The sequence below is a fragment of the Trematomus bernacchii genome, unplaced genomic scaffold (genome assembly GCF_902827165.1).
Source record: "Trematomus bernacchii unplaced genomic scaffold, fTreBer1.1, whole genome shotgun sequence".
Lineage (NCBI taxonomy): Eukaryota > Metazoa > Chordata > Actinopteri > Perciformes > Nototheniidae > Trematomus > Trematomus bernacchii.
The window spans coordinates 360,851-369,119 of NW_022987772.1; the positions used below are offsets into that span (position 1 = coordinate 360,851).

Genomic DNA, 8,269 nt, shown 5'->3' on the forward strand with positions numbered 1-8,269 from the left:
GTAACCTTGTTCAGATTGTATGAATACCATTATATCACATTAAAACATGTTTACATACAAATCGTTTTGTTAAAAGACTTGGTTCAACAGAAAACATATAGACAAAACCTTTTCTAACTAACGTATGTAATACTTCCTAAATGACCAGAAACAGATTTAAATTAGCTTGTGGTAATTATAGTAATTTAAACTGCTGATTTTTAATGTTATTTTGTAATGCATAGTACCATAAAATACATTTAGTTTCCTGCATGTTGTTCTGGTGGTGGCAGAATACTCAGTTAAATCTTAATCTTAAAAAGATCTGGATGAAAAAACACAGAAAAACCGATACGTTATTTGTACTTGAAAAAAGGAAACTGACAACTGACTTTGATCATAATCATTTTATTGTTATATTTGCTTCAACTTTTTTTTTTCTCATAGGATCTGACAACATATAACATCATTTTGTTGGTTTCCATTATGCACGCAACTTTATGTTTGTCAACTTGAATAAAAGTAACAACAAAAAAAAGGACATCAATGTTAACGTATATATGATATATTTTTCAACTTTCTTGTGGCTGGATCAACTTTTAATATATCTGAAAATATCAATACCATGATCAACAGTATTCTCTGCTGTTGGCTTGTTTAGAGGATATTGATTCTACAGCAAAAAGTCAGTTACACCAACATAAACATTTCTTATTCACTGACTTCAAATAAACAGAACAGTAGAGCATGTTAAAGAATAATAATGAGTACATGTTAGAAAACATCTGTTTCTCACGGTCTCTGTACTTTAAGCACTAAGGATGCACTGCAATAAATGGTGAAAAAAAAAGTAAAATAAGTAAGAATAATAATAGTAAGTAAAACATGATTTAATCACATGGTCTTTGTACGACACAGACCCACAACATCATATTGTGCACACAGCATGATGTTCTTTAAGAAAATTATTTGAAAAGAATAAAACAAATGGAATATTTAAAAATAAAACATATAAATGGAAAGATAACAATGTCTTGCATGAAACTATAACAGTACAAATATGAAAGAATAGTGATGCCCTTTGATAACATCTGTTTCTCATGGCCTTTGTGCATTAAGCAAAGTTGAATAATAAAACAAAACATGTAAATAGTTGAGTAAGTAATAATAAGTAGTAAAAATAAAAGTAAAAGTAAAACATGATCTCATCACTACTCTTTGCCTACATCATCATTTTGTGCACACGGCATTGTTTTTCAAAAATATTATAAAAAAAACATTTAAAAGTACAAATATAAATGATAAGATAAAAATGTCTTGCATGAAACTATAACAGTAAAAATATTGAAGACATGAGACAACATCTGTTTCTCTGTTCTTGTATTTTAACATTCTCAACAACATCAGCCTCTTTATCTTTTGCACTAGTCATTATGAAAATCATCAAAAAACAAAACTCCAAAATATAAAATCAGAGCATTCAAACAGTCCTTCTTTCTCACTTGTTCATCACATCATTATCCGTCTAAGAATAAAAATCAACTTCATCATCAACAAGATGTGAAGGATGCCACAGTATTTGCACTTGAAGCAAAACGTCATCAACATGAACATACACAGTATTTCAACTGAGGCTGGCTTATGTACTCTCCAAGTACACATCAAAGTTTATATTTACAATAAATGTTGAATACTAGACATCATCATTGCATGAACACAAGGAATGAATACAAATAATAAAACAAGAAAAAAGTATTTGAACTTTAAAAAAAACAACAAAGCAAGTCATTTGAATCGTTTTGTATTATTCTCAGACTGGTATGAAATCACATACATTTTTCCTTCTGGTTTTTATCTGCAAAACATGTTACTTAAAAGCTAAAATGTGAAGCAATACATGACACATGCGGACATTTACATCACAAAACATCTCTTTGTTTCCAACACGGTCTTTGTAGTAAACCATCTTTATCATTGACGTCAACTTTGTTGTGCACACCAGTTATAATGCACAACGTTTAACAGTTTACTGAAAATAAATGTAGCAGTCAAAAAACTAAAATGAAAAAAACAAAATAACACAATCTCTTTCTTCAGGTGGACTATGACGTACATCATTTTCAGTATCATTTTTTTTTACACCAGTCATTACACACAGAGGAATACAATATCTTGGAAATTGGGAAAAAAGGGAAAATAAAGATTGAAAGAATTGTTCCTCTTTTTTGTTAACATCATTATCGTGCATACTAGTCATTGTACATGAGGTCTTATAGAAGATTGATGAAGGAAAACAAACATAAAAAGAAAACAAACTTCTCGCTTTTTATGTTCTCTGCAACTTCTTAAACTCATCAGTTGTCAATCATCGTGTTCATCAGACTGAAGGATGCCAGTAAAAATCATGGTGCAGTCAACTTTATCATTTAAAAAAAAATTGTTGATCTGTTTTGTATTTCTGCCCTGGCGTCTTCGGGTTTTCTCCCTACATTTGGATATGAGAAATCCTCCCATTTTTAAAAGTTGTTTTGTTTAAGAGATGTTTGTCAGGACTGTACGTTGTTCATTTAATGTTGAAGGCTTTATTCGCAAAGAATAATCAATGCACTCTTTTACACTCTCAATGTTCTTTCTATTTTCGCTGCAGTTATTGTCCTTACTGTATAAAAAGGGGCATATTTCCAAGAAGCTAGTGGCTGTGTGAAATATTATTCCCTTACCCATATCCACTGTGATCAGCATTATTTTATTTTTTGTAGGCAGACCATTCAGGCCAGCCAGCCCCCCCTGGAGGTGTAGACAGTGTGGTGTGGACCTCTGGCTTGTATCTGACATAAACTGCTTTGATGAATAGCACAACTAACCTTGTTGATATTATAATGCCATTACTTTTTATGTAAACACATATTGATTTTGGTGATTTTAAATATTAAATGTTTTCCCTATGGTCACCAAGATTTGAAATACATGTTTTGATAGCATTTTACAAAAAAAGCCCACGCAAGCCTAATCTAGGAAAAAGGGGGGGGTTTGACCTTAGAGGGATTGGAGGGTTAATGTTGAAGGCTTCCTTCAAGCCTTTCAGTGCTTGTTCCTTTGTAATTTTCCTCCATGCTACTGGAACATCAGCTGGCTTGGCGTTGTATTCTTGGGCAAATCTCTCATTGTATTTAACGAGGACATACTTCCAGTAGTCAGATGCCTCCCTGGTGTAGTCTGGAGGAATGAGCCAGTCTGGGTAGATTGTGGTGTACCTCTTGTAAGGATGCCACTCTCCATTAGTGGCTGCACATTGGAATTGACGCTCACTGTGAACATCAGTTGTGCACAGTGTTTCCATCAGCTTCTCAGTGTCTATAATGCTGTATCCACCCAGACCTTGTGGCCGATGAACAGCTGCATGGTGTTTGATATGTTTTTTACCTCCGGCTTCACAAGGAACTTTACAAAATGGACATTGATGTCCACAACCAAACACCCGATTGAAAAGCTCATCCTGTGGTTTGGTAGGAAGTTTGTTCACAGTCTCAGCGATGTCTTCAGATTTTGAGAACTCCTCCTGCAGCTGTTCATTCATTTCACTCAATGATTTGACAAGGCTCTCTTTAAATGGATGGCATGTGCTTTGGATTTGAAACAGGGTGGTTTTTTCAGCCTCTTCTGAAATCGAGATATCTTTGGTCAAATATCTGCGCATGTTTTTGATGAGCTTTGTGATGCTTTCATTGTTATCTGGCAGCAGGACACCATCCCATCCTTTTGAAGCCCTTTCAGTTGCATCAGTCAATTTTTTAACTATGACTTGCAGATTCTGACTTTTCAGTTTGCATAAAGCTTTATCCTTTGACATTTCTTCCAAGATGTGCTGAAATATCAAGTGCTTCACGTACATTTCATATTTACAAATGAACTTGACAAAACTCTGAAAGTCTTCCTTTTGCAGCAACTCTTCCTGAATGTTGTACTGGAAAACGTTTCGGGAACTGTACTCTGCTGAATGGCGGCCTGCCAAAACTTCATCCACAATGTTGGTTCCCAGATGTCTACTGATGTACTCTTCCACAGCAGGTTTGATACAAAGTCTGACAAAATCATCTGCTTTACGTTGGCAATGATCTTTCTTTTTGTATAGATCGATAAAATCCAACAAGTACTGAGGCCTGTACTTCTCCAGCTGCATTTTGGGATCCCTTCCCGACAAGAAATGTCTGTGCATTTGAAGGAACTCTCTTGAGGCAATACCACAAATGTGAAGTTTCAGGTCAATCTCAAACTTTGGCTGGAAAGTGTTTCCTTTAAGAGAATCATCTACTTTTTCCAAAAGATCCTTTGTAAAAGAGTCATGGTAGTCTGTGTCGGTATTTGCCTTACCAAATACAAACAGTTTGCAAGACTCAATGGCAGTGTCTGCAAAACTCTGCAAATCTTTATGTAAAGCTTCTTTTTGCCAGAATTTTATACCTTTCCAAGGTACTTTTACATGTTCAGATTTGACCTCAAATGGGCCCTTGGCTATGTCCTTCAGGTCTGTAATGTTCTGTAATTCCTCATTGAAGTTACGATTTGAGAAATGTATCCTCAACTGTTTAAGGACTTTTTCAGATATGTTTAGTTCTTTCAGTCCAGACACATTTGCTGTGACTTTTGTCCACATCTGTTGAAAGTCACGTTTCAACTGTTCATCAGAAAGTGTGCGGTGTTCGCGATCACTCAAGAGTTTCATTACTTCTTTTTCTATCATTTCTCTGTGTTTGCTTTGAATGTCCTGAGCCTCTTTTGAACTTTTTTTTTCTTCAAGCGCACAATCCAATGCGTTGTTTACTGAATGTTGGAATTGGTCTTTAAGACCTCTGATACGGTTGATAAAGTCGGTTTTGTATTTCTCTATCAGACTCACATGTATGTCTTTCCTTCTGTAGTATTCATCAAGTTTCTCGTCCATTTCTTTTTGACCGCCTTCTATTTTGGCGATCAACTGTGATTTTTTTGAGGCAACCATTGTTTTCCAAGTGTTCACATGTGTTTTGTTGTCAGAATTTAAGATCTGTAACTTTGCCCCATCCTGCCAACAGATCAAGTCTTTTTTGAATTTCCATTCCCATTGATTGAACTTCTTGCAAAGGTTGTCATAAGCATGAGCCACTAGAGTGTTTCTGCTGATGTGGTAATATCACTGCTATGATATTCATATTTTACTCCGGCTGGTAATATCACTGCTGTGACGTTAATGTTTGACTCTGGCTGTGTTTGATATTACATTTGCATTGTTTTGATTGGTATAACTGGGGACCAAAATTGGGGGTTAGGGATTGTGGGTCCTGAAGCTGCCCTAATTACCAAGGGTTCTCCCAATAACAGAGGGATTCTCCTCCAGGGGCAGTTTAAATACTGCTCTGGGGTTCTACCAGCCCACCAACACCTACTACACCACACACTCCGTTTTGCTATCCTGGCGGTCGGACATCCGAGGCTGGAGTGTCTAAAATAGGGATACGACGGGCATTTTGGTGTTAGAGGCCACGCTGTAAACGCTCCCCTAAGCAGATTACTGCTTAGTCCTAAAAAGATTGGACGGCTGTTCACCGGAGCCTTATCAGCACCAGAGTTCGGTATCGGAGCCGGCCTAGATATTAACATGGTTGTATCGAAGTTAGATTCCTTTTCACTTTTATCTGATATTTGACTTCAAGATTATTTCAATATGATTATTTTATCTTATTATTGCATCTTTTAACTACAACTTCTGATGTAACTATAAATATCTTTATTTTATTGTTGTTATTGCACATTTTAACTTATGTCATTATCTGTATTTGTTTATTTTAACTGCACATTTTGAATTTAACTTCTTATAATATACTTTTTTAATTGCACCTTTTTACTTTACTTTTGTTTATATCAATATTTGTATTCTATTTTATTGCACATGCTTACTTTCTTATGTTTAAATAGTTAACCTAATTGTATTTTAAATTATCAATATATCTCACTTATGTTTGTATCAATATTATTTATTATCTTTTTATTGTACATTCCTACTTTAACTCCTATGTTTGTATCAATATTATTATATATATATTACAATTTTCTTTTCTTTTATTGGACATTTTACTTCAACTTCTTATGTTTGCATAATTACATTTTAAATCTCGACTCTCGTGAACTGTCAACAGGAGGGCGGGGGGAGCCTCGCTGCGGAGAAACTGTGGACCTCTGTCGCCTATCAGCGTAACTTAAATGATGCCGTTAAAAAAAAATAAAGGGCGGTGCCGGCCGGCTCAGTTCGCTGACGGCCGGCACCGCCCTTTTTTTAATTTGTATGACGACCGGCCGTTCTGTGATTCTCCAGAACACACAGATGGCCAGTCCGCCCCTGGCTGATTCTGACCCCACTTTAAAAAAAGAGAATAACATGTGCATTGTCTAAAAAATAAACATAAGCTCTTACAGAAACTTAAATGACTCAAAAAGGCACCAATAAGTAGGTTCAATACACAGGGTTCAAGTTATAAACTGAGCTCTATGGGGGTCTTTAAAACTAACGCGTGCGCCTTGCGCACGCACACACGCACGCACACACACACACACGCAGCAGCAGCCCTCTACTTGCTACAAACCTAAATATGAAAAGGTTCAACTACGCACAAACACATCATCTCGGCTCACACAACACGCTCACAGGCATATATTGCGCAATAATGTATTGCGCACCTTTGAGGTGCAGGCATATTGTCATTCAAGAGATGCGTAGTTCTTTTGGAAAACATGTTTTTCTTTTAGCCTATTTGCCTCATTAACGTAAATAATACTCATTACATTGACACATGCATTATTTGTGATTAAAATAATGGTTGTTGGTAATGTATTAGCGACCCCCACAGATATATGATTTCACTGCGTCTTTTGGAGCTCAGACCCCTCCTTATGGGAGCTCAGCTCCCATTGGCTCCCACATAACTCAAACCCTTTTGAGCCCTCATGTCCCCACTGCTTTTCAACACCTTGTAATGATGGGATTCTACCTGCCCTGGTCCTTCTCTGTTCATCGTAGACGTTTCACTTTCAAACCTAAGAAAAAACACAAATATTAACTTTACATTCACGGAACCAAATAGTGTATTCATGCAGATAACCAAAACAATAAAAAACATGAAACATGAGGTATTCCTCGCTACGTGCCATTTCAGTGTCACGCTCTTCATTAACTAAGTATAGTTGCAGTATATCTAAAGTACAGAACAAGTTAAATGTTTCCAGCAGGAGAGTAACGGAAATTTACCGGGCTTCATGCTGCAGCAGACTGAGGCTCTCTTTGTCCTCTGCTGTATTTGTACTGCACAGAAGTGAAACTGAAAGTAACGGGCCGTCTCCACGGCAGCGTTAAAAAATCTTGAAACGCTTCTGCCCATTCACTTTGAATGGGGTGACGTCACTTTTTTTCGCTTTCGCCGAAATGCATTGTGGGCAGGCGAGCGGAGATTCTCAGGATTTTCAAGATCCAAAGTTGAACAATGTTCAACTTTTGAAGCTGAGGAGGTAGCGTCATCCAATCAAATCCCGTGTACGCAAATCTGACAGTTCAAGCTCTAGCCAATCAAACGGCGTGTATGCTGGGAGAGACATACCGCAGATCATTTCCTCATATTCCAAAAAATGGAGGAGAAATTAGCGGTAGCGAATCAATCACCCGGTGCTTTATGACCAGACCTACCGGGATATAAACCGGAGGAGCCAGGCATGGAGGGAGGTGGCAGAGACAGTGGTATGTTTTCGCCTGTTTTGGGGAGTTTATATCCAGTTTACTTTGGGCTTTTTGGCTTCGTATGTCGCGGGCGGGAGATTCATGTGATTGGTTGATCGCAAAAAAATCCCCAAGCTTCAGATACGCCCACCTCCAAGATTTTTTTAACGCTGCCGTGGAGACGGCCCGTAAGTGCTGCACGCGCCCATGCTGTGGAGACCCACGTGCACCAGCCCGCCTTCTCATAATCAGTCCACTTCCCAGAAGTCACGCCGGACACACACACACACACACACACACACACACACACACATACACACACACACACACACACACACACACGCACACACGCACACACACACACACACACACATACACACACATACACACACACACACACACACACACACACACACACACTTTGTGCTATATGCGATTATAGGCAAGGCAAGGCAAGTTTATTTATAGAGCACCTTTCCGCACAAGGCAACCAGCAGCGCCGGATTCATTTCAGAAGTGGGGGGGGCAAAAAGTGTGTGTGTATTACTA

At 37.6% G+C, this 8,269-nt stretch overlaps 1 protein-coding gene across 2 annotated transcripts in view; it reads right to left on the bottom strand.

The window, feature by feature from the left end:
* Positions 1–7,290, bottom strand: part of LOC117496984 (up-regulator of cell proliferation-like) — a 144,507-nt gene extending 137,217 nt beyond the window's left edge. For both annotated transcript variants that reach the window (XM_034148867.1, XM_034148866.1), the window contains exons 1-2: positions 7,259–7,290; positions 7,007–7,047 (exon numbers count right to left, since the gene is read on the bottom strand). The gene's annotated coding sequence lies outside the window, so the exon portion shown is untranslated. The remainder of the gene's footprint in view (positions 1–7,006; positions 7,048–7,258) is intronic.
* Between the last annotated feature and the right edge of the window lie 979 nt (positions 7,291–8,269).